This window comes from Grammomys surdaster, unplaced genomic scaffold (assembly GCF_004785775.1).
Source record: "Grammomys surdaster isolate TR1022 unplaced genomic scaffold, NIH_TR_1.0 362, whole genome shotgun sequence".
Taxonomy (NCBI): domain Eukaryota; kingdom Metazoa; phylum Chordata; class Mammalia; order Rodentia; family Muridae; genus Grammomys; species Grammomys surdaster.
The window spans coordinates 1,301,613-1,326,790 of record NW_021604781.1 but is presented as its reverse complement, the minus strand read 5'-3'; positions in this window follow the sequence as shown (position 1 = coordinate 1,326,790).

Sequence of the window (25,178 nt, the reverse complement as noted above, 5' to 3'; positions counted from 1 at the left end):
GCCCTGGGTTCCATTGCCCAGGTTGTAAAGACAGCTTAGTCATTCTGATGACTCAGTCAGTGTTCATTGATATTGGCAGGTTGGAGGCTGAGGCTAGAACTCAAGGTTAACCTCTTACCTGGCATGAGAGATGCTCCCGGTTGGACCCTTGGTACCTTTGAAGGAGAAGAAAGGAGTACAGCAGGTTTGGAAAAAGCAAGATGCTGATATTTTCTCAAAGCTTTCTGTGGCTGTCCAGGATACAGAGAAACCAGAAAGCATATGTATTGCTGTTAAGAATGACAAAGGAACTGGTCCATTTAGAAAACAATTTGATGGTTTGTCATAAATTGAAACATTCATTCTTCAAGTGTCCCAAGTGTCATATTCCTAGGCATTTGTTCCAAGAGGAACAAAAGTTTATTTCTATACAAAGACACACATGAAAATGTTTGTAGTGGCAATATCCACAATGCCAGAACTGGAAACAAAATAAGATGTTTATCAGTTGGTGGATGGATAAACTGTGGTATGTCCACACAGCAGAAGACTGCTATTCTACAGGGAAAAAAGAGAAAATTGCTGGTTCATGCAATACCATGGGCGGACCCCTAATGCATTATGGTGCATGAGGGAAATTAAACACAGAAGGCACACAGCCGAGATTGCATTTATGAGGCAGACATTTTTAAAAGGCAGAGTTATGGACACAAATATCAGATTAGTGGTTGGTTGCCTGGAGCCAGGGGTGCAGAGAGATTGACAAGAAACGGTCACTGTAGAAGTGTTTAAGAAATAGTCTGTAGCTCTTCTCTTGTTCTCTTGCTCTCTCCTCTTGCCCTCTTCCCCATCTCTTCCCATTCCCCTCCCCTCTCTTTCTCCACGTGATCATGGTCAGCCTCTACTTCTCTTTCTTTCTCTCCCCCCGCCCCTCTCTCTTAACTCCCCTCCCCATGCCCTGAATAAACTCTATTCTATACTCTAAAAAACAAAAACAAAAACAAAACAAAACAACAACAACAAAAAAGAAATAGTTTGCATTCTGCTTGCGGTAGAGTTAACATGACAGTGTAAACTCACGGGCCTAAACTCCTCAAAGGGTGAGTACTTCAAGTCAGGCCTAAGTAGTGGCACATGCCTTTAATCCCAGAACTTGGGAGGCAGAAGCAGTCAGATTCTAAGATCAAGGCCAGCCTGGTCTACAGAGTAAATTCCAGGATAGCCAGGGCTACACAGGGAGACCTTATTTTCAAACAAACAAACAAACAAACAAATAAACAAAAAATGGGCTCTCATAGAATGTTTGAATTCCTCCTTACTCTATCTTTTGTAAAGGGTAGTCCAGGCTCTTCTGTAATGAACCTTCATGGATCTCCCTCCCTCCTCAGTTAAGAGCCCACATGAACCAAACACACAGTTATCAATAAACTGTGTGACTATGGACAGTCACTACTCTCATCTAAGGCTTCTATGGCGGGTCCTGCCATCACAGGACCGCTTATACTAATCACTGGTTCTGTGAAGTCTGAGCTAATTTGTTTTGCTGAAGTCTCTGTCCACTTGTTTTTTGGGGTATGCATACTGAAGACCCGCCCACTCCATACTGGACCACTGTGTGCTTGTCAGTCACGTTACCACTAACTGGGGTAGGTTATGCCCCTTAGACCCAAGAGACTGCACAGGGTCAGTGCCCATTTTTAACTTAATAGGTTTCAAACATTGAAAGCCTATTCACACAATGTGATGATGAATTTCTCTTTCCTCTGGTCCCTCTCCTTGCAGTAGACAAGTCTTTTTAAAAAACATCTATTCATTTATTGTAGGAGTATCCCACATATCATGGGGTGTGTGTGTGTGTGTGTGTGTGTGTCCACACATAGGCATGCATTGTGAAGACAGTTTGCAGGAGTCAGTTCTCTCACCATAAGGATTCCAAGGACTGAGCATATTGTTGGGTTTTACAGCAAGTGCTTTTACACACAAAGTCATCTCACAGGTTCAAAAGTGTTCTATCTTAATCCCTCCTGATTTGAGGACTCAGGACTGAACACAGAGCTGGTCTAGACCACACAGTAAACCTTGAACTCAAGCCTTCATTTTTAACACAGGCAGAGGCTGGATTGTGGGTTCTTTGACGAGACTCCCTGCAGGTTGTAATCAGTGTGGCTGGCTGCTTAGTGATTCCCATTCTGCCCTTGCATAATCAGCCCCAGAAGAAGCAAAGGGACAAAAATGTCTTCATTATAGATTCACTCAGTGCTCCAATGTGGCCTTCGAATGACTGTAATACCATACTGTCTATTCTCAATTAGGTCAATCTAATCTAACTTGGTCACTTTCCGATTAGATCAAAGAGTCCACAGCATCTCTATTCTGCAGTGAGTAAGTGTACTACTATGTTCCAAGTACGTTATGCACTTGACCGAAGACAAACCACATTGGAGTCGCTTGCCTGGGAGAACGTGACCGGTGCAGGGAGTGAGAGGGGAGAGCCACAAATTGAAGCTTCCTGTAGAATTTTATTGGTGTTGGAATCAGACAACCATGGATCCTGTCTTCCAACAAATCACTAACCCACTTCTATGTACCCATAGCCACCCAGATGTGTCAACTTGGCACACATGAGAGGCACAAGGAAGCTTGAAGAATCCAGAAAAGGAGATATACCATGCCCTCAGGTCACTTTGAACTCAGAGTCTGAGATCCAAAACGTACACAGATGCTTAACTGGCTGCCTCATACACCTCAGCCTCCTCTGTATCCCCAAAACATCACACGAATGTCTTCGTTACCTTTCTAGTGCTATGGGCAAGGAAATGTATAGAAGAAAAAGTTTATAGAGGGCTTACACTTTCAGAGGGAATGAACCTTCATGGATCTCCCTCCCTCCTCAGTTAAGAGCCCACATGAACCAAACACACAGTTATCAATAAACTGTGTGACTATGGATGGTCATGAGTCCATGACCATCATGGCCGGGAGCATGGTGGGAGGTAGGCAGTCAGGGCAGCCGGCATGCTGGAGCAACAGCTGAGAGCTCACATCTGAACGAGATGGGAGAGCTAACCCAGGCAATAGCCAGGGCTTTTGAAACCTCAAAGCCCACCCCAAGTGACACACCTCCTCCAATAAGGCTACACCACCTAATCCTTACCAAACAATTCCACCAACCAGAGACCAAGTATTTGAATACATGAGCCTATGGTGGCCATTCTCACTTAAACAACCACAGTGAATTACTTGGGAGCCTGTAGGGCAGGGATGAAAATCTGTGCACAGTGGCTAGCAACAGTACACAGGCCTGGCTGGGTCATAGAAGGTGAAAGCCAATTTGGGCACATTTTATTGTATTAACGATGCATTTGTGTTTCTTGGGTTTGAATAGAGATTGAGGTGAGTTCATGTCGCTGGCAATGACTCCAAGAGCAAACCTTAAGGAAAAAGTTATATTTTCAGGAAACCTTCCAGTACAGCACCAAAGATACTTGCAAAGCCCAGAAAAAAAAAAAAGGTGACAACCATCAGTTTCTTGTTCATTGGTATGGGACTCAGGATGTATGTAGCCCAGGTATGTAGTCCAGGCTGGCCTGCAACTTCCTGCCTTGGAAATGCAGTGTAGGTTTGTGCCACCATACCCTGCTCTGCCAATCATTGTAAAGGGCTCGTTTTGAACCATACATACATGTGTGTGCCTTTATGCGCGTGCCTGTGTGTGGTTTGCACTGGAAACAGCCGCTGAGTGAGCGGCCCTTGGGAAGGGAGGCCTCTCTCAGCTTGCAGGGCTGGTGTGTGAACTCTCCCCGGCCCTGTTGTTTACTTCTCCAAAGTTTTTGTTCTGCTGCGGGAAGCTGCGCCCGCGGCTCCTCAGATGTTATTTATCTTTTCCTGCGAGGGACTTGTGACAGTCCAGGGTGTTGTGTATCCTGTGTGATTGTTTATCGCCCAGCCCATGCCCTGGCCGGAGCAGCTTCTGGGTCGGCACTTCACGTCCCGAACGCAGCGGCTACGTGAGCGCCGAGGGCGGGGAGGTGACACTTTGGCCGAGGCCCTGACCTCGGGCTCCCAGGTGGGCCGATGCTGATGTGCGCTGTCCCAATCGCCTCCTGCCTCCATCACCTCGCGCGGCTGCCGGGGCCGAGTACCCCGCTGGGCACGCGTGGGACACAGACGCTCAGTCACCTGTGTCTGGGATGGGTGTGGGATCGGTCCTCACTGAGAGGCCGTAGGGGTTTCGAGCGGCTAATGTAGGTGCAGCTCGGTGACAGGGAAACTGTTTGCTTTTCCTTTCTCCCCCCACCCCCTCCATTTCTATGCTCTTCTTTGCTCTTTTCCAGTCTGTTCCAAATTCTGGGGACCCACCAAAGGTGCACAAACCTGCAGAAAGGAATGCATTGTGCTTTGTCCAGTCTGAGCGCCGTTGCATACGCGTGCACACATATTCATATGCATACACATACCTATAATGATACTACACACAGGCTCATCATGCGCACACACACATACACACACACAAACGCCTATAGGTTCATGCACACTCTTACACACACACACACACACACACACACACACACGCTAAGGCATACTCTTCCGCACAGACACACTCCCACACAGGCTCGTGCACACTCCTCCTACACAGATTCATATCTTTTCACACTCCAAACACGCAACACACAATCGCACATGTGCGCGAGCGCACACACACACACACACACACACACACACACAGAGAGAGAGAGAGAGAGAGAGAGAGAGAGAGAGAGAGAGAGAGAGACGCTAGCCCTGCAGGGAAGGATCAAACGCTCACGGTGGCCCCAGGTCTATTTTCTCAGGCGCCCTTCCCCATCACACATTGTTAGCGGGACAATGGGCTCCTGTGTCAGTCTTATTGGCACCAGTTTTGTACGATGCAGGAAACAGCATTTCCTCTCGGCGCTGGAAAATTCACTTGGATGGTGCTTTTCCCTTTTTATTGAGAATGCTCACACACCCCGGGAAACGCGAGCTCCCGGAGAGGGGAAGGAGCAGCAGAGGTAGACATCCCGAGGGCTCCAGCCGCGTCCCGGCCCCTTCCCGCTCAGCGCGCCGCTGGCCTCTGCCAGAAGAGGAAGCCGGACCTGAAACAATGAGATGGGCCGGGTGTCTTAGCCGTGACCCTCCCACTGGGGCCATCGGAGATGGCCGTGCCAAGTCCCCCTGGCCTCGGCGGCTAGGGCAGAAGCGAGCTTAGCGGGAGGGGTTCCCCACTGCTCGGAGACCCCTCACCTCTGGGTATGGCTGGCTAAACCAAGCCATAGGAGAAACTGCCCAGGTGGTCCCTAGTTTTACTAACTAAGTCGCTAGTTAGCATTCCCTAGTTCCAGGGCTGGAACTGTGCTTAGCGTGAGGGAGGCCCAGTGGGGGCGGGGGAGAGCGCGTGCGTGCGTTGAGGGGAAACGTGTACAAAGTCTAATACCAACTAGAAAAAAAAAAAAAAGAAACGCCTTCTATCTCACTCCTATGTCACTTCTATTTTGACATTCATTCCACCCTGGCCTCAGTTATACAGTAGTTCTGATTTCTTAGAATAGTACTTAGATTGGAAAATCGGGGGTGGGGATGGGGGGTAGGGCTGTTGGTACACAGTAGTTGATCTATTACTTAAAAGGCACACTAAGTGCAAGAACACTCTGGCCTGTCCAACCTACCCTGGCCGCCCCTGCCACCATCTCGCTTTGTTCACTGGTGACCACACTGACACGCAAATGTTGACTCTACAGAGAACGCTTGTGTTTTTATGACATCCATGGCTCTTAAGATGCACTATTTGTGCACATCACATCTTCCTTCTACACTAAGCTATGGTGTTGGCTGCTCTCCTTGAGAAGAGTGCAGTGTGTGGGAAAGGGAGGGGAGGGGAGGGGAGGGAATTTGAAATGTATTTCGACTCTTTTCTCATTAATCTGCTATAAACTGGGAACATTTGATGGAAATCCTACTATTAAATTTATTACATTTATGTATTGTAGGTTCGGGGGTGGGGCACACTTAAGTTACAGCGTGTACGTGGAAGTCAGAAGACAGTCACCTTTTGCCTTCCTCCGTGTGAGTCCTGAGGTATGCAGGTTTGACAGCTAGCCCCTTTCCAAGCTAAGTCAGCTCACCTGCCTGGAAATTTGGGTTTTTGAACATGTTATTTCCCATGTCATTTTTAGACTACTGATCTTATTTCTTTATATTTCTTTCTCTGTTGGTAAATGTTGAGAATGAAAGCTCAGATCTCACACTTGTTAGGCAGTCGCTGTGCTGCTGAGCTACTCACCCAGGCCAGCCCTCATAGTCTACCGCCATGCCTAAAGGATACTACGACCAAACTGGAGAAGGCTGGGAAAACTTGAGGCCTTTCCTAGCTGAGTTATTAACAGTTCATTGACAGAATAGGCCTGATGTTGTCAGCAGCTTCTAAACCTCAAGTTCAAACCCCTTTTCCTGACTACACAGAGTCTAAGCCTTTCTCTTCCCCAACTGTGAGGGTCAACAGTCTGTAAAACAATACAGCAATGTTTAAATCCCCTGGGGAAGCACTTAAAGGAGCCCTAGACCACCCTTTGTAACAGCTGAATTGCTCTCTAATTGCTTTGCTTTCTGTGTCCCTCCCACCTTGTAGGTTTTCTGTTGGAGCTGTGAGGGACCAGATGTGAAAACTCAAACTGTTCTCTGCTTCTTGAATGAACGCATGAATGAATTAATGATTGTTTTCCGGTTTTTATACGCCTGGAGAAACGAAGGTTGTCTGTAGGAATGCACTTGGAAAACTTTTAATCGAAACAAAGGTTTGCCTCATCCCCGTGGGAACCAGAGCAAAGTGAGGCCTTGGCTCACTTAGGTGAATTATTGAATTATTTTCTTCTTGACCTCTTGCAGGTATCAGCAAAGCTGTTCCTTGCCTCCAATCAGAAGCAAGTCTGTAATAAAACTAGACCAACTTGACGACAAAATGTCCTTGGAACGTGGGGTCTTCCGTTCGCTCCTCGCCGCCCCTCCCCCACTCTGTTCCGGGTTGTTGGATCTAGTTGACTCCCTGCCTACAGCCTGTCTCCTAGGACTGTCGCCAGGCCAGGTCTGTTTCTAGGACTTATTCTTCAGCTGGGGCTGGGTTGCCAGCTTAGTCAGACACCTCTTGCTTAATACTTTCTTATGAAATCTGTCCACCCAGATTCTCACTGTCCTGTTCTGCCCACGTTGTCACAAATCCTTCAGCTCAGGTTCCTGTTCTCATTGTTGATGAGTTTCCAGGGCTTGCGCCAATGATTGCGATCCCCTGTGGACGCCTCTGCAGCCTGAGCATCCTCAATAGGGGCTTCCCCAGGCCGCGATTCTGCTCTGTTGCTCGGGCTTCCTTCTTCAGGTGAAGCTTACTCTCAGCCTGATGCAGAGACTCGCTCAAAACATTTCCTAAAGGAGACAAGTCTAAATGAAAATAAAACGAAAGGATCATATTTATGAATGTCTTTTTTAAAAAAACCTGATATAAGTCACATGACACACACACACCAAAAAAAGGCTTTCAGGTTTGCATCACTTGGTTTCATTCAATGTATTCTGCTCACAATTTAACTGAACCAGAAGAGTCACTGTAGTGCCTTCATTAAAATATGTAATTGACTTATTTTTATTCCTTTATTTTTGCAGCGATGGAGACCAAATCCAGGGCTCTGTGCATGCCAGTATTACCACTGAGATACCCATCTTGGATTTTTATCTGATTTCTAAAATTGCATTTCTTATCACTGTGTGTATATGAGGTGTCATGTTACACACGAAGCCAGAAGACAGCTTTGTGGGGTTGGTTCTCTCTTTTAAGAACTAAGTTCCTGGGGCTGGAGAGATGGCTCAGTGGCTAAGAGCTCTGACTGCTCTCCCAGAGGTCCTGAGTTCAATTCCCAGCAACCACATAGAGGCTCACAACCATCTATAGTCTGATGCCCTCTTCTGCCATGCAGATAGAGTGCTCATACACATAAAATAAATAAATAACTCTGGGGGAAAAAAACCCTAAGCTCCTTGAGCTTTATCTGTTGCGCCATCTTACCAGCTCCATCTAAATGCCTAAATTCTTCCACAAAACCTGGTAAGTCCAAGAGAATAGTTTACCTATAGGTGAATAAATGATGCATATAAAACAGGAGACTACTTTGTAGGTTTTGGGTTAAAGTTCTGCTTTTTGTTTGTTTTTGAAAGATTATATATAGATATAGATTATATACATCCATAGATATATGTCTACATTTGTGAATTCAGTACTTAGGGAGGTCAGAAGGAAGCGTTAGATCCCCTGGATCCAGAGTTACAGATGGGTATGTCACCCACCCCGGGAACTGGGAACTTACCTCTGGTTTGCTGCCAGAGCACCGTGTGCTCCTAACAACTGAGCCACCTCTCCAGCACCATGACTTTTCATTTCTAAAAGGTTCTACACTGTGTCTTAGAACCCGAAAGCTATTTCAAATTTTATTTAGCTATGATTTAATTAAGTAAAACTTTCACATCAAACAGAGAATGCTGGGAATCTAGCTGGAGCTCTTGCCTTGCTGGGTTTTATCCCCAGTTTTCAGGAAGCTGAGGCAGGAGGGTCACACATTTGAGGCCACTGTGTGTTTCACAATTAGGCCCTGGCTCCCCAGGGATCTTTGTCATCAACCTCCAACACTGTCTATGTATACGCTCAATTTGGACATACCTTTCCAACTTCCCTCAAACCTTTTTGTTTCCTCTCCACACCCTCCTCTCCCACAGCCTCTTGCCATAATTAAGTCTTGGTCCATAATAACAGAAGGCTGCCATCAACCTGAAGAAATGGAGCCTCTTCTCACCGAAACATCCTGCTGGGGATTTAGCTCAGTGAAAGAACATTTGTTTGGGATGTGAGAGGCTGTGGGCTTAATCCCCAGTCCAGCAAACAAACATATAACCACCTTTCTTCTCTCTGTCTCTGTCTTCCTTCTTTGTTCCCCACCCATCTTAGTCACTGTCCACTGGATAGCTAAAAGAACAAACCTTCATTCTCCACAGTTCTGGAAGCTACAGGTTCAGGGTCAGGGTGCAGGCATGGTCTGGTTTGGGTACGGGCACCCATTCTGCCTTCTTCTGATATCACTAATCTCATTGCTCAGGGCTTCACCCTCATGACCTGATCACCTACATGCTTGAGTTATAAATATGGTCACACTCAGATTAGGGTTCTAGGCCATGCATTTGGAGGTCACACACTCCATGGCACCTTCTAGGGGTGAAAGAGCACACATAAGCGTCAGCAAGCCTGCACGGGTGTTTTCTTGCCACTCAGAAGATTTTTACACCTTGGCCACTGTCCCAGCTAGCTTTCTGCCTCTGTGAAATACACCACAACCAAAAGCAGCTTGGGGAGGAATGGTTTTGTTTGATTTTACATTTCCACATCATAGTTCATCATCAAAGAAAGTCAGAAGTCAGGGCAGGGACTCAAGGCAGGAACTTGGAGGCAGGAACTGAAATCAGAGAGCATGAAGGAACACTGCTTACTGGCTTACACACCCTGTTTTCTCATACAAACAACCCTGGAGAACAGTTGGAAAATTTTCTCCAGTTCAAGTTTATACATAGGCTCTATGAATGACATCTTCTGAAGGTTGGTTACAAGAACCTATGTATTATACCATCCTGGATGTCTGGCACCTTAAACAACAAATATCCCCTAATTGTTTGGGGCTGCAATTGGCATGCAAGAACCATTCAGAGCTGTTGTGGAAGATCTGAGTGTAAGAGATTGGTCTGGTGCTGCTTGCATTCAAATGCTACATTCTGTACTCCAAGGTCTGGTTGTTCCAAGAGGAGCAGACCCTCAAAAGAGTATACCAGCTTTTGTTGTATAAACCCTGCCCCTCCAAGTTATGTATGATTGGCTAATAAAGATGACTACAGCCTGTAACTGACAGAAGAGAGGTAGATAGGCTTTGGGTCCCGGACCTGGGGACCATGAGGAAGAGGAGAAAGGAGGAGAGGGAAGAAGGCACCCTGGGGTAGGTGGATTGTGAGTGCATGCCCATGAGGGCCAGTCTGATGAAGTAGGAGTGGCCCAAGTAAAACATGGCAAGTGACAGCTCGGGGTTTTTGACAGGAAAGAAGACAAAATAGCGTAGAGGGTTGATATCTGTCTGTGGGTCTGCATTTTGCCTAGCTGCTGGCAGAATGCTGAGGAGGTGCCACTCGGGCGGGTGAAATGCAGGGCCACTGGCAGGGCCACTGGGGCGCTGGCCACCTGTGTACAGTTAGGAGAGGCAAAACGCAGTCTAAGGTAGGGATCCCAGCCTGTGTTTCTCCAGGTGAGAAGCAGCAGGGGCTGTGACGTAGTATAGTTCTTAAATTCCTGGACACTCAGATGCCTCTAGGAACTTCGAGGAGTTGAGAACAGGGGCTCCACAGGCCTGGGATGAGCTGGGGTGGGAGGGTAGGATGGGGTGAGGTGGGGGTGGGAATCAGGCTTAACTAAGAGTGAGCGCCAGGAGTGTGGAGGGACTGGAAGAGAGACTCTCTGTGGAGGATTTAGGCTCTGTATGACCAATGCTTCCCTCACAGCAGTCCTTGATGAAGGAGACAGTCCTTGTTTTACTCATGGCAGATGAAGATGCATATGGCTGACTCAGGGTGGCCCAGAGATTAAATACCTTTTGCAGGAAGGGATGCCCAGGAAGAGAAGTTCATTAGCTAAACACTACTCGGGGGTCTATCTAGTTACCTCATTAGCATGCAGAACTCTAAGCTCTATGCTACCTGGCTGGTTGTCAAGGGCCTCTTAATGGGGTGTTGTGGTCACATGCTCCAGGGGGCTAATTCAAAGCCCCACCATTCTCAATTATGAGTTATATCAGGCTTCTAAACTTTGCTGTAACCTTACCAGTTCCTCTGTCTGGTGGCAAGGTCCACTGCCCCACATCAGCCCAGTACTAGTGCTATAAGGCTTATTATAAATCTAAAAGGTTTTGTGTCTTTTATTTGGGACCTATATGGTCTAAGTTTGGTAAATAATAATAATAATAATTAGGAATAATAATAATTACCACAACATCCAAGGCTTGCCCTACCCAAAGAACTGAAACGTCTTTTAAATTCTTCTAACTCTGCAGATGAAGACAAATAAATCAAATAGAGAAATACATCATGTGAAGAAAGCAGAAAGGAAAATTCCTGGGGAGTTAGGAGGGGCTCGGTTTGAGAGATGTTCTGTACGTACTGTACATCCCGGTCATGACACTTACTGAAGGTGTGTTACCGTGTTTCTGAAAATTCCTCAGAGTAAAAAACAAGTGCTCTCAGCCCCAGGAAATGATATTCCAACTTAGAATATGAGGTGCCAGCCAGGTCTCCTATTGTGAAATATATTTCACAATACCAAGTATGCCATAAACACATACTGATTTCATTTGTCAGTTAGGAACAGAAGGAAAGGGGTTGGAGGAAGACTCCTCAGATGTGTGATGAGGGGACGGTCACGAATGTCATGGGGTTTGTCGAAATTCATTTGGAAATGATGACAAGCCCCAATCAGTACGTGCAGCCTGCAAACAGGGAAACCTTGTCTGAGATGGATGCTGTGCTCTTAGCTGCTGGGTTACTCATGACTTTGAGGTTAATGGCTTCCTCTTTTCAGATGTATGACTTCCCTGGCGTCTTGCAGGGTTTCATGTTTTGTTTTAAAAACAGATCATGAAAATATGTAACTTTTAATTGTTCAATAGAAATATTGAATGGAGCTTCTTTGACAAATACTAGGAAATATGTAACAAAATTAGACCTTGGATTGTTGTGGATCTTTAAAACATAGCAGTGGTCCGGAGAGATGGCTCAATAGGTAAAGCTGCTTGCTTTCGGACAATGTAAGCCTACTGAACAGAATTCTATCCCTGAGACTCATATAAAAGTAGGAGAGAATTTTTTTCAGAGTTGTTCTCTGATCTCCACACACATCATGCATACATACAGTATTAATAACCTTTTTTCTTTTTTTGAGACAGAGTGTCAGTATGTAGCCCTGGCTGTCCTGGAACTCATTCTACAGACCAGGCTGGCCTAAAACTCAGAGATCCACCTGTCTTTGCCTCCTAAGTGCTGGGATTAAAGGCGTACACTGCCATCACAACTCACCAACTCTTTTTCTTATGTGCATTGGTGTTTTGCCTGTATATATGTGTGTGTATGAGGTTTTGTGTGTGTGTGTGTGTGTGTGTGTGTGTGTGTGTGTGTATGTGTGTGTGTGTGAGGGTGTCAGATTCCCTGCAAATGGAGTTGCAGATAATTATAAGCTGCCATGTTGGTGCTGGGAATTGAACTCTGGTCCGCTGGAAAAGCAGCTAGTGCTCATAACACCCAAGCCATCTCTCCAGCCTATATTAATAACTTTTTAACTTAAAAAATAGTAGAGAGATGGCTCAACAGTTAAGAGCACTGACTGTTCTTCCAGAGGTCCTGAGTTCAATTCCCAACATCCATGTGGCAGCTCACAGCTGTCTGTAACCTCAGTTCTAGAGGACCTGACACCAGCACTCAGACATGTATGCAGGCAAAACACCAATGCACATAAAATAAAAATTCAAAAAAAAATGAAGAAGATAAAACATTAAGAGAGAAAGAAGGAAAGAAAGAAAGAAAAAAAGATAGAAGAAAAGAAACTGAAAGTTAACTTTAAAAAAAGATTTAAAAAAACTTTACTAGATTTCCTGTTCCCTCTTTCTGCTTCTCTTCCTCCTCTCCCTCCTCCTCTCCCTCCTCTACCTCTCTTCCTCCTCTTCTTCCTCCTCATTATTTGGGCATTACTAGGGACTGAATCTCAAACATGCTAGACAAATGCTCTATCACTGAGCTCTGAGCTGCATCCCTGACCTCTTTCCTTTTATTCTGAAACAAGGCCTTCCCAAATTGCCTGGGCTACCCTTTGACCTCCAGTAGTCTCTTCAGGCCTTGAGTTCACTGTCCTTCTGCCTTAGCTACCCCCAGACCTGCACTACCAGGCTCTACCCAACTTTAGTTTGTGGGGGGAAAGAGGAGCAGCTTTAGGTTAGTAGGGAAATTAGGAAAATACAGAGTCGCGCAGGTATTGCCTCTCGTTTTTTTGACTAAGATCAAGTGAAGAGTGACTACACATTCCCTCCCCACATGCAAGGAGCACCCTCGTCACCCCCAGCAGGCTGACACACCTCTCACGTCACTGAAGCAGCATGGAGGGTACAGAGTTGACATTAAAACTTGCTTTTGGTGTCTCTGTGGGCTGGAGCCACCCGGTTTACACCACTCAGTTAAGCAACTACCAACCTAAAACTGAACCCCAACAAAACAAAGCCAGGTGTTGTAGGCCTGTGATCCCAGCTACCCTGGAGGCTGAAACATGATTGTAAATTCAAGGCTGGCAGAGGCTACAAAATGAATTCAAAGCCAGCCTAGCAATTTAGCAAGACTCTGTTTGAAAATAAAAGTAAAGATTCTGTTGACAAAAATCTAATAAACTGAACAGCTTTCAAGTACACAAACGTGCCTGGCAGTGGTGGCACATGCCTTTAGCCCCAGCACATGGGAGGCAGAAGCAGGTAGATCTGAGTTCGAGGCCAGCCTCGTCTACTGATCGAGTTTCAGGACAGCCACAGCTGGTCAGGTCCCATATCTTTTAAACAAGGATCCTCAGGCACATACAAGCATTGAAACACCTGGAAACAACATATTTAGTAATGATAGAATGATAATTAACATTTAAACAACATCTGGTCTACATAGTGAATTTCAGGCCAGGGTTACATAATAAGACCCTGTCACATAAACAAACAAACAAACAAACAAACAAAAAGTAATTGTGGTGGTTTGAATAAAAATGGCCCACATAGACCCACAGGGAGTGGCACTATTTGGAAGTGTGGCCTCCTTGGAAGGAAGTGTGTCACTGGGGGAAGGGCTCTGAGGTCTCAGAAGCTCAAGCCAGCCCTGATGGTTCAGTCTGTCCCTGCTGACAGCTGATCTGGATGTAGAACTCTCAGCTCCTCCAGCACCATGTCTGCCTGGATCCTACCATGTTTCCTGCCGTGATGATAATGAGCTAAACCTCTGAACTGTAAGCCAGCCCCAGTTAAATGTTTTCCTTTATAAGAGTTGCTGTGGTCATGGTATCTGTTCACAGCAATGGAAACCCTAACTACAACAGTAGTTTTCATTTATTGAGTACTTATTCCAAATTGTGCTATTTTAAATAAATTATCTCATATATTTCCTCCATGATACCATATTATTATACTGCTGTTGGCATTTGGCTCCTAAAGAGTCAGAGATTGGGGCTCAGGGTAGCCTATACACCAGATGAGGGCTCTACCATTAAGCCATATCTCCACACCTGGTTCTCTTTTGTTTCCTCTGCCACACCTTCCCGCCATGACATAACTGTGATACCGCAGACTGCAAGCCAAAACAAACCTTTCTTCTTTATAAATTTTCTCTCTTGGGTATTTTGTTATAGCAACAGAAAGCTGACAGACACAGCCATGTTTATGCCTGTTTCTAATAGGAGTGAACTGAAGTAGGGACAGGTTAAGTCATTTGAACCCACCAGGATCAGATGGAGCTTGTATGTGTGGAGGCCCATGGATGCATTTCGATATGTACTTATAGAGGCCTTCTTTAAGAAAAAGAATAGGGCAGCAGTGGTGGCACACACCTTTACTCCCAGCGCTGGGGAGGCAGAGGCAGGCAGATCTCTGAGTTCAAGGCCAGCCCGGTTTACAGAGTGAGTTCCAGGATAGCCAGAGCTACACAGAGAAACTCTAGCTCAAAAAAAGAAAAGAAAAAAAGAAAGAATGGAAGGCAGACAGACAGAAAGAAAGAAAGAAGAATAGGAGAGCCACAGAAAGATGACTCAGCAGTTAAGAGCACTGGCTGCTCTTGCAGAGGATCTGGATTCGGTTCCCAGCACTCACATGGCAGCTCACAACCATCTGTGACTCCAGTTCCAGGAGATCTGATGTCCCCTTTTGGCTCCTTTGGGCACTGCATGTATATGATGCATACATGCATGCAGGTAACCACTCATATGCATAAAAATAAATACAGATTTAGATTCACATATGTCTGTACACATACACTTTTGGGTATTTTGTTTTGTTTTTGTTTTCTTGTTTTAAAGATATGGAATAGAAAGTCATGGCAGCCTTGGGTGGGAATCCAGAGGCTTAGACTTCTCGTGTAACTGACCCTGTCTGGTGGCCAATCAATCATAATTGACCCCTGATCTATGGCTACTCAACTAGGCTTTCCTGAGCTGTGGTGGATTTGCAGACCCTGACAGTGAAGCTCATGACACGACCCTCTGTTGTCACAATCCTGGACAGATAAATAATGATTTTATGCTAAGATTTTTACATCATGTCACATTCAATGATTGTCACCGGAGGTGAAAAGTTGGTCAACTCCTGGGTGACAGACACGGAGATTATGAACATTTGGCTTTAAACCTTTCATGAGAAAAGCCTGCTACTAAATTTTTGAAGAGACCTTAGATGACAAATGACTCACTGTTGGCACACAGTGAGTTTTGCCAAATGAGTAATGGCCCGAGTCGGGAGACCTTTGTGTGTGCTAACTGAAAGCCACAGTAGCTTCTTGATAGCGTCTACTTGGTTTACAGTACATGTCTGGGTCTTCCTAGTGAGCGTTTTCCAAGATGAGACTTTAAAACAGATGAAGATTAAATTCTGAACGGTGTCTGCTCCGCACTGAGCCGAGGAATATCGGGGGCTGCGGTGGTTTGAGGGGTTCATGACAACTTCAGGTGATCCACACTGTGTCCAGGCTGTGAGGCATTACAGAGTAGCCAGAGACAGAGCATCTGGCTTCAGACACTACGCCACTTATCTGCATGTGAGAGAGGGCAAATCTTATCCTGGGATCTATGTCTTTATCTGCTAAAGTATACCTTCAGGGCACTGTTAATTACTGTTTTCATTAAACTTTGTTGTCTTTCTTTTAGGTTTTTGAGTCCAGGTCTCACTCCATACTCACAGCAACCCTCCTGCCTCAGCCCCTCAAGTATTGTATGCCCAGCTCCTTAACGTTGTGCATGCGCGCGAGCACGTGTGTGTTCTGGTGTGCTTGGGGCATTCTCAGAAGGCTGTACTCCTCAATCACATCTCCACCTTCTTTTTGTTAGTCAGACTCACACTGAACCTTAGGGCTGGCTAACAAGCCCTGAACATCTGCCTGCAACATGGGGTTACAGGTGTATGCTCGAACCCCAGGTTTTTACGTGGGTGCTGGAACTCACTTGTGTAACAAGCACTTTACCCTCTGAGCCATTTCTCCAGCCCCTCTCCAATATCTTCTGATATCAAAGTGTGTTTGAAAGGACGTCTGCTTTTCAAAGCAGGATTCTGAAGTTGCAATCACACAGAGCATCCATGTGTCATGTGACAGATGGGCTGCACTGGACTAAAAAGGCTTACCCTGCTTCAGTTGCCACCACAGAGGACCCTGCTCTGAGGGGTTTGGTCCTCAGAGATGACAGTGTTGGCCACAGCATGCCTGGTACTCCCCTCTCTAATCACACGGCTTATTTATGTTGTGACTTACAGAACCTTCAGGATAATGCTCCCCCTTGTTTCAGCTTGATCACAATTAAAAAGGCTGACATGGGGAATAATTTGAGCATCTCAATAGCCTGTCCTCAGAGACAAACAGATGGCTCTCCAGGTACTATCTTGTCAGACTAATCTTAGTCATTGCGTCTTCCATCTTTACATGTCACGGTGAGACATGATCAGAAAACAGTTTGAATCAGACCCATCCCAGTCTTCACAGCCTCGTGGATCTGAATCTTGGCCCTCAGCACCTTCTCTAGTCTGTGTGGGTCTGGCTACTGCAGTTGTAGACAGCTGTGAGCTGCTGTGTGGGTGCTGGGAATTGAACTGGGGTCCTTTGGAAGATGAGTGAATGCTCTTAATCGATGAGCCATTTCTCTGGCCCCAAGGCTAGCCTTTTGAGTTGTGTAAGTACTCACTTTACTAGAGAATCTTTTGGATGTACAGTGCCCAGAGTCCAAAAGTGACAGTCTTGACCTAAGTGAGCCTGGAGGTGATCTGTACACAGAGGCCAGCCTTTTTTTCACTAGGAGGTCCTCTCTCATTGGCCCTGTGATTGGAAAACAAAAGAAACAGCTGGCCAGTTGTGACACATGCCTTTAATTCCAGCACTTGGGAGGCAGAGACAGGTGGGCCAGCCTGGTCTATATAGAAAGTTCCAGGGCAGCTAGGACTACATTGAGAGTTCTTGTCTCAAAAAGCAAAAAATAAAATAAAATAAAAATAATAATGTCATTAGATAATGAAGCATGAGTCTCTCTCTTACAATAAGTTGCATTTTCTTTATTTAAATATGTGTGTGTGTGTGTGTGAGTGCGTGTGTGTGTGTGTGTTGTAGTGGTTGTTTTGAGCCAAGGTCTCATGTGATGGCTTTAACAATCCTACTGTCTTAAGGCTCCCAAATCCTGAGATTACAGGTGTGAACAGGTATGGCCTGTTCTCACCTATAATTTTTGTTTGTTTGTTTGATGAGCAGGGTCTTATATAGCGTATGCGGGCTTCAAACTCCCATGTAGCCAGGGAAGATCTTGAACTTCCGATCCTGCTGCCTCCACCTCCTAAGTGGGATTACAGCCAAGTTTATTTCACCTGGACTGTGTCCTACCTATACTTTTGAAATAAATATAACAGAGAAGAAAGGGAATTTCAAAAATATATGCTTTTCTTATACAAACTTTTGCTTTTAGTAAAATATTTTATTATATTTATTTGTGTGTGTGTGTGTGTGTGTGTGTAACAGCCTGTGTGAGTCAGGAGTTCATCCTTCATATCATATGTGGGTCCAGAGGACTGAACTCAGGTCATCAGGCTGAGTCTCTTCCCATCAGCCCTGTCTTTTCTTTAAAAGAATTTACCAGGTATCCCCTGTCCCCCCACATGTGCAAACACATACACACACACACATACATGCTCACACACATACACGCACACACAGACACACACACACACACACACACCTTTTACATTTCTGATCCTGGAATGTGTGGGAGGCAGGGTCCTGCCTTTCTGTGTCCAGTCTCAGATCCTAAGATTTTCTTTGAGTCAACAGTCTGGATTTACAGTTTCAGAGAATAGGGGTTGGGGCATAGCATGTGCACACCAACACACACACACACACCACACACTTGTAGTGTGTAATTTCTACTACCCCACTTTAAGCTCCAGGCAGACCGTGCTACTAGCCCCCATCCAGGTTCCCTTGGATTTGAGAATGAAACACACACACATTAGCTAAGTTTTAATATGCTTTTAGCTCAATGGTTGGGCACTTCTAAGCCTCCTGCAGCTAATGTGCCCTTACCTTCACTCCCTGCTCAACGCCTGTGAATCTGCCCTCAACTTAGTTGCCTGTTTACCTTTTCCTTGCTCAGTAACCTAAATCTGCCCTCAACTAGTTGTGTTTCTAATGTCCAGTTGGGGAAGCGGCCAATGGCCACTCCACCTGAGATCTCACATGTCTGGTGGCTCTCTCTCCCTTCAAAAAGCAAATCCTTTTCTTCTCCTGCATCTCCTTGCCTGCCTGTGTGAACAAGGAAGTTCCTCCTCTTCTATCCAGGCATTGGCCACTAGTATCTTTATTGATTGATTAAGAACCAATTGGGGAACAAAACCTTCAGCCTTTACACTCAGATTCCTGATCAAAGAATCAGAACCACCCTCTACACACACACACACACACACACACACACACACACACGAGTGATTGAAGAGATGGCTTAGAAATTAAGCCCATTTGCAGAGGGTGGGTTCTGTTCCAAGCACCCACATGACAGCTCACAACTGCTTGTAACCCAGTTCCTAGGGACCCAATGCCATCTTCCGTCCTCTGTGGGCACCCTCATACACGTGTTCTTACCTACCCACAACCACAACACACATATACACATAAATAAACAATGAAGTAATTATTTTCTTTTAAACCAGCTTTGACACTGTTTTGTTTTGGTAACTTTGAAGCAAATCTCAGTTGCTTATTATTTTTGTGGGGATTGTTTTAGTGTATAAGGAAAGGAAAGTACCACTTAAAGAACAAACTGTTATCTGGATGGGTTTTATTTATTTATTACTTTATTTCTACTGGTGTGTACTGCCTGCATTTGTGACTGTGCACCACATGCATGTAGTACCCACAGAAACCAGAAGAGGGCAATGGAAACACACCCTTCCTGGAAGTACAGGTGCAGTCAGTTGTGAACCTCCATGTGGGTGCTTGGAATTGAATCTAGGTCCCTGGAGGAGCAGCCAGTTCTCTTAACTGCTGAGCCACTTCTCCAGTCCCTTCTCTGGATTTTAAAGACTACCAAGAAAACACACATGGTTCTAGTTAATGCTTCAAATATTATTTATTTTGTGTTTGAAAAAGATTTTTCTGGAGATGAATTTTTCTTCTTTTATGTGGACAAGTGCTTGAAGAAATGTTGAAAATACAATATACCTTCTCTTCCTTACTTTTCTTATTTATAGTTCATTTTTATGCCTTTTATTCCTACAGTGTTGCCCAGTGGTCTAGGGCACATGATCTCCCAGGGACATGCCACCATACCAAGGGTCAACTTTATATAGATGTTCACTGAAACAACAGAAACAAAGTCACCATATATCCCCCAAACTAATGACAGAAAAGCAGAGGAGAAGGTCATTCTCAGGCATTGTTCTTATATGGTTAGAATTTGATTCTTTTTTTTCTAAGCAACAACAACAAAATCTTTAAAGACACCAATTTTTATTTTCCCCTCCAAGTCAGGGTCAAAAGCTGTAGGATCTGGTGTCTTGCGAATGATAGCTGGCTCCATATTGCCGCTGAGGCTGAGCAGGCTCCAAAAACTGATAGGATGGTCCAGGGGACAGGCAGAGTACAGCTGGACTCTACTGGACTTGGGCTGCAGCCCCTGCAGCTCCTCTTGAGAAGCCAGCCAGGAGGAGCCTGGAAGAGGCTCAGGAAGGAAAGGGCTGGTCTTCCACTGATGTGGCCAGCAGGCCTGCCCTGAGGGTGTGTCTGGATTTCGGGGAACTTTTGAAGAAGGAAGACTAAAGATGGATGCTGGCAACCCTTCCCTACTCAGAGCTGACACCAAAGCTGTCTTCTCCATTTAAGTTCTGCATTTAAAAGTCCTAGCAAGGCAGCAGCCACTACACAAACACCATCTCATCTCTCCATGGTCCTTCCTCTGCCATCTCTCTGTTTCTGTCCTCATTATCTCCTTATTGTCAACATCTACATATCTACCCATCTCATCTCTGTCTGTCTGTCTGTCTGTCTGTCTATAATCTGTCTATCTCAAGTATATATACACATATGCAAGATTACAAGAACCTGTTGGAATTCTGTCTCTTTACCATGTCCAAACTTAAGCCATACTATCCCTTAAACTCTCCCTCAACTTAGGCAGGGACACAGGGTAGGTCACATTCAGTTGTTCCTTTTCCTGTCTTCCCATCACCACAGACACAGTGGCTTGGAACCCCAGAGTTCTCCCAAAGGCTCTTCTATCTCAGGTTTTTCCTCTTCTATCTCAGGGTTCACTGACTCCAGACATCCCTACCCAGAAGCACTTGCCAGAGCCACCCTGCACTCTCTCCTGCTCAACACGGGCCAGCACACAGACCCTGTGCCTCTCCTTCATCTGTGCATTTGTGATTATATTTCTTCACAGATGGTTTCTCTTCCTTTGGCCTCATTGGCATTGACAACATGAAAACACACTGGAGACCCCTCAACCTTATCCACTGAGACTTTGCCACCCCACCCCCACACTTCCATCTTAAAGGGCTATCTCCCTCCCACACTCTTCCTCCTCCCATAGAACCAGCTTTCATCCTGTCCTGCTTCCAGGACGCTTGCTTGCTCTCTGCTGATGTAAATCTGTTACTCCTTTCAAGACCATTTCCCAGAATAGTAACAAATAAGCCCTTTCGTACTTATAACTGTATCTTGCTTTTAATTGCTGTGGATTGCTTCCTAATGTTTCATCTATGTGTGGTGTCCTGGAGTTTATTATAAGGTCATTTAGGACAATAATTACATCTTCCAGTATGTATAGCGTATGTATTCAAGAAAGGCAAGTTTAGGGAGTACTAAATAAGAGACATGTTTCCTGGACTGTATACCAGGACCTTTCCCTTCTGACTGCTCAGTCAGGGCCGTGTGACACTGAGCTGGTAGGAGTTTTAAGTGAAGCAAGGCTACTGAAGAAGTGCACACAAGTGTTCACGTGTGCACACACACCAGTCAGGGGCAATGACAATCCACTCTCGAACTCTATCGATTCCGGAACCATTTATGATACAGAACCCAGATTATCTGACAGTAGGCTGGTACAGGAATTAGACATAAGAACTATGAAGGTGGCATGGGGAAGTGAAGTATAAAGCACAGCCCTCTACTGTGAACAGTACCTCCCACAAACTGCCCCCAAAGTGGTCACGGAGTGGCTCTGTTGACAGGCTGAAATGACAGACTCCAGCTCAGCCCATCCTTTGGATTTTCTTCAAGAGGATGTTTTAGTTTTTTTTTTTTTTAATGTGTTTAAAGTGGAAAATCCATGAGCAAAATATAAGGGGAAAGGACAAAGGCTGGTAGTGAGATGACAGATAAAATCTTGAGATGGACCAGGATGGTAACCAGATAACCCTCCTGCGTTTTTCCCTGAGGGCTCTTTTCTCTTTTAGGGATCATCTTCTTAATTTTACCCTTTCACTTGGTTTGTTTGTTTGTTTTGTTTTTTTAAGACAGGTTTTTTTTTTCTGTGTTGCTCTGGATATATATGTTGGACTCACTTTATAGACCAGGCTGGCCTCGAACTTACAGAGATCTGCTGCCTCTGCTTTCCAAGTGCTGGGATTAAATGGTTACAACACCATGCCTGGCTGTCCTGGAACTCAGAGATCCACTTGCTTCTGCCTCTCAAGTGGTAGAATTAAAGGTGTGTGCCACCACCACCAGGCTAGTTTCGTTGTTGTTTCTTTTTCTTTTCTTTTTCTGGATGGCCTTGAGTAACTCCTGGTGGTCTAGTTCTCTCTTGCAAGTTCATTGTTTCCAAATAAGACTCAGTGACGGATGACCGGTTTACCTGAAGCTTCCCTTGCTGAACCTGCACCTGGGAGTAGAGACACAAAAGAATGAGCTGTCTTTCCATGATTTACAAAACTTCCACGGGCCTCTCACTGATTCACTCTCTCATTGATCTATTCTGCTGTATCCCTAGTTAACGATTTTAAAGCAAGAAGATGAAAAGTTTATTACACACCCAGGGCATGTGAGTCTTAAGCAACTAGCCTGTGGTCTTGATGGCAATTCAGAAAACACATTGCCATTTTTATGAAATTATCAGCAAGAGAAGTAGAAATCCACTGAATGGTAAAATCAGAGGCTGAATGAAAGAGTTCAGCAGGCCATCGGATGTACTTTTAAAAGGCAGGAACATGGCGGGAGCCTTTAGATGAGGGTCTTCCGGGAGCTGCACAGACAGGCTTAGGCTTAGGGTCAGGGAAATGGGCAATGACTGCTATCCTGAAAAAGCCATAGGGGTCTCATCCAGGAGGAAGTTCTGCAAGAGACGTAGATATGAAGGTGTTCATGGAAGAGACTGCTTTGATCTTACGGTGACAGTTGGCCTGTCATGGCTCTTGGGAAGCGGCGGAACAAAGCAAGCTGGAGTCCAGAGCTGGGCAAGCAGCATCAAAAGAAGAGCCTGGAAAAAGTCCAAAGATCTTATCAACACTAGCAGTGCCACCCTGGGCCAGGGAAGGCAGGATCGAGGGTGTCCTGGGCCCATGATCCCTGAGCAAGCAGAAGCTGATGATGCACCTGTGCATGGGGGCTCATTTCCCCAGCTTTCATCCACCCAGTGTACTGTCCATCTGAACATCTAGCCCTCTTTGCTCATTTCTAGAACTTTCCATAGACTTTTCACCTTGCTTGGGAAATAAACTTAACTTTCTGTGGGTACCTGAACTGACACACATGACATATGTTCTCTCTCTTTCTCTCTAACCAAAAATAAGTGAGTCCGTAATCAATCAATCGTAGCTAGGTATGGTGGTTTTTAATTCATTCATGTTTTTAATCCCAACACTAGGGAGGCAGAGGCAGGCAGATATTTGTGAGTTCCAGGCCAGCCTGGTCTACGTAGTGAATTTGAAGCCAGCTAGGGTTACATAGTGAGAGCCTATCTACAAAATAAAAACAGTACCTGATCTTAAAGAGGAGAGAAATAGCAGTCATGAACACTTTCATATCTAGGTCTCTTGCAGAACTTCCTCCTGGATGAGACCCCTATGGCTTTTTCAGGATAGCAGTCATTGCCCATTTCCCTGACCCTAAGCCTAAGCCTGTCTGTGCAGCTCCCGGCAGACCCTCCGTCTAAAGGCTCCTGCCATGTTCCTGCCTTTTAAAAGTACATCCGATGGCCTGCTGAACTCTTTCATTCAGCCTCTGATTTTACCATTCAGTGGATTTCTACTTCTCTTGCTGATAACTTCATAAATGCTTGCTCAATCCTGAGTCTATGGCACCTGCAGAGATGTTAATAAGATGTAATCTTCCAAGGGAAGCTGGGGGCAACTTCTAGAACATGCCATTTAAGCAGTGGTCAAGGAGACATGACAGAGAGCCTAGAGATGAAGTTGTATTTGTGAGTGGCCAGTCAGTGTACTTGAGAACTTGTCAGAGCAATGAGGAGGCGCTTGGAACTGGAGTCCAGGGCCTGGCACAGCAGCTAAGCAGAAGGATCTCCCTCTGCTCCTCTGCTTACAGGACTGGGGACCAAATCTAGGGACCTTGTGCATATTAGGTGTCCTATGGTCTGCTGCTGGACCGTACCCCTAGGACTTGGGTGGCTGAAATAATCAAGACTCTCTTGTTGTGGTTCTAGCCTTTTGATTCATTTCTGGTCAATAAAACTGTAAGGTACCACCCAGTCTGGGGTGCTCACCCAGGAGCCTCACTGTCCCCTGATGTCAGAGGAGGCTTGTCTGCTTGTTTTTCCTTCCAACAGTGCATAAGGATTTGACAAGATCATTAACTGCGTGTAAACAAGCCCTGTGTTATGTGTCAACAAGGATTCTTCTTCAACAACCAAGCTTAATGTCACTCTGCCCCTTCCTCTTCTTCCTCCTCTTCCTTCTGTAGATCAGCTCTGAGTTCCCCTCCTGTCACTCTTATTGATGCTCCAACTCTCTTATTCTGTCTTGAATATTTAAGCTACTGGCTGGACAACAGTGTGCTCCTGAATAGGGGCAAGAGAGAAACTTGGAGAGAATGTAGCTGATAACAGGAGAGAGTGTCTGGTTTTGCTAGACAAGCAGGAGATGAAACGTTCTTTTGTACGTGGTCAGGAAGCAAGCAGATAATCTACTGCAAATAGCCTTTCATACATACCGAGCGTGCTGAATTTGATCTTTCTCATCAGTGGTATCTAGAAAACCTCTTTCACGACTGATTTAGTTTGAAGAGTCCTGTAGCCCATTATTCAATGGTGTTACCACTTTTGGGGAAAGGATTAGGTCTTAGTCCTTTATTCTCCATATCAAAGTGAAGTTGAAATGGCCAATGAAACAGTTTGTATCATTTAAATATTCTTAATAATAATAATAATGCAAGCTACAAAAGAAATATCAGTGTGAGAGTTGCTAGCTGTAATTAAAAGACTAAGACTTTTCAAAAGAATAGTTGGAGGAACGTATGGAAGACCACAGCATATAAACCTTAGCTATGTTCAATTACGAGGCTATTAATCTTAGATAATTGAGCGATATTTTAGCATTGTTGATGTACAGCTTAAGTTATAGATGGTTTTGGCTGTCAGTCAAATACCTGTCTGGCTTCAATAAAGTCATTGTGCGGTCATTTCTGGCAACAAACTCCTAAGTATCTCCTTGAGTATTTAAAAACATCAAAATGTCTTTTGAAAACAACACATTAAATTAAACCTTTGGGGACTTGTACACAGGACACTTCCCCCAAGTTAGTAGTTCTCCTCCCTGGTCTTCCCCTACAATAGCCCGTGTTTCTGTGCTCATGGTGGGCTTCATGCCCCTCTAAAATCCTGAGCCTTCTCGGTGTTGGTGTTGTGTGTCTTG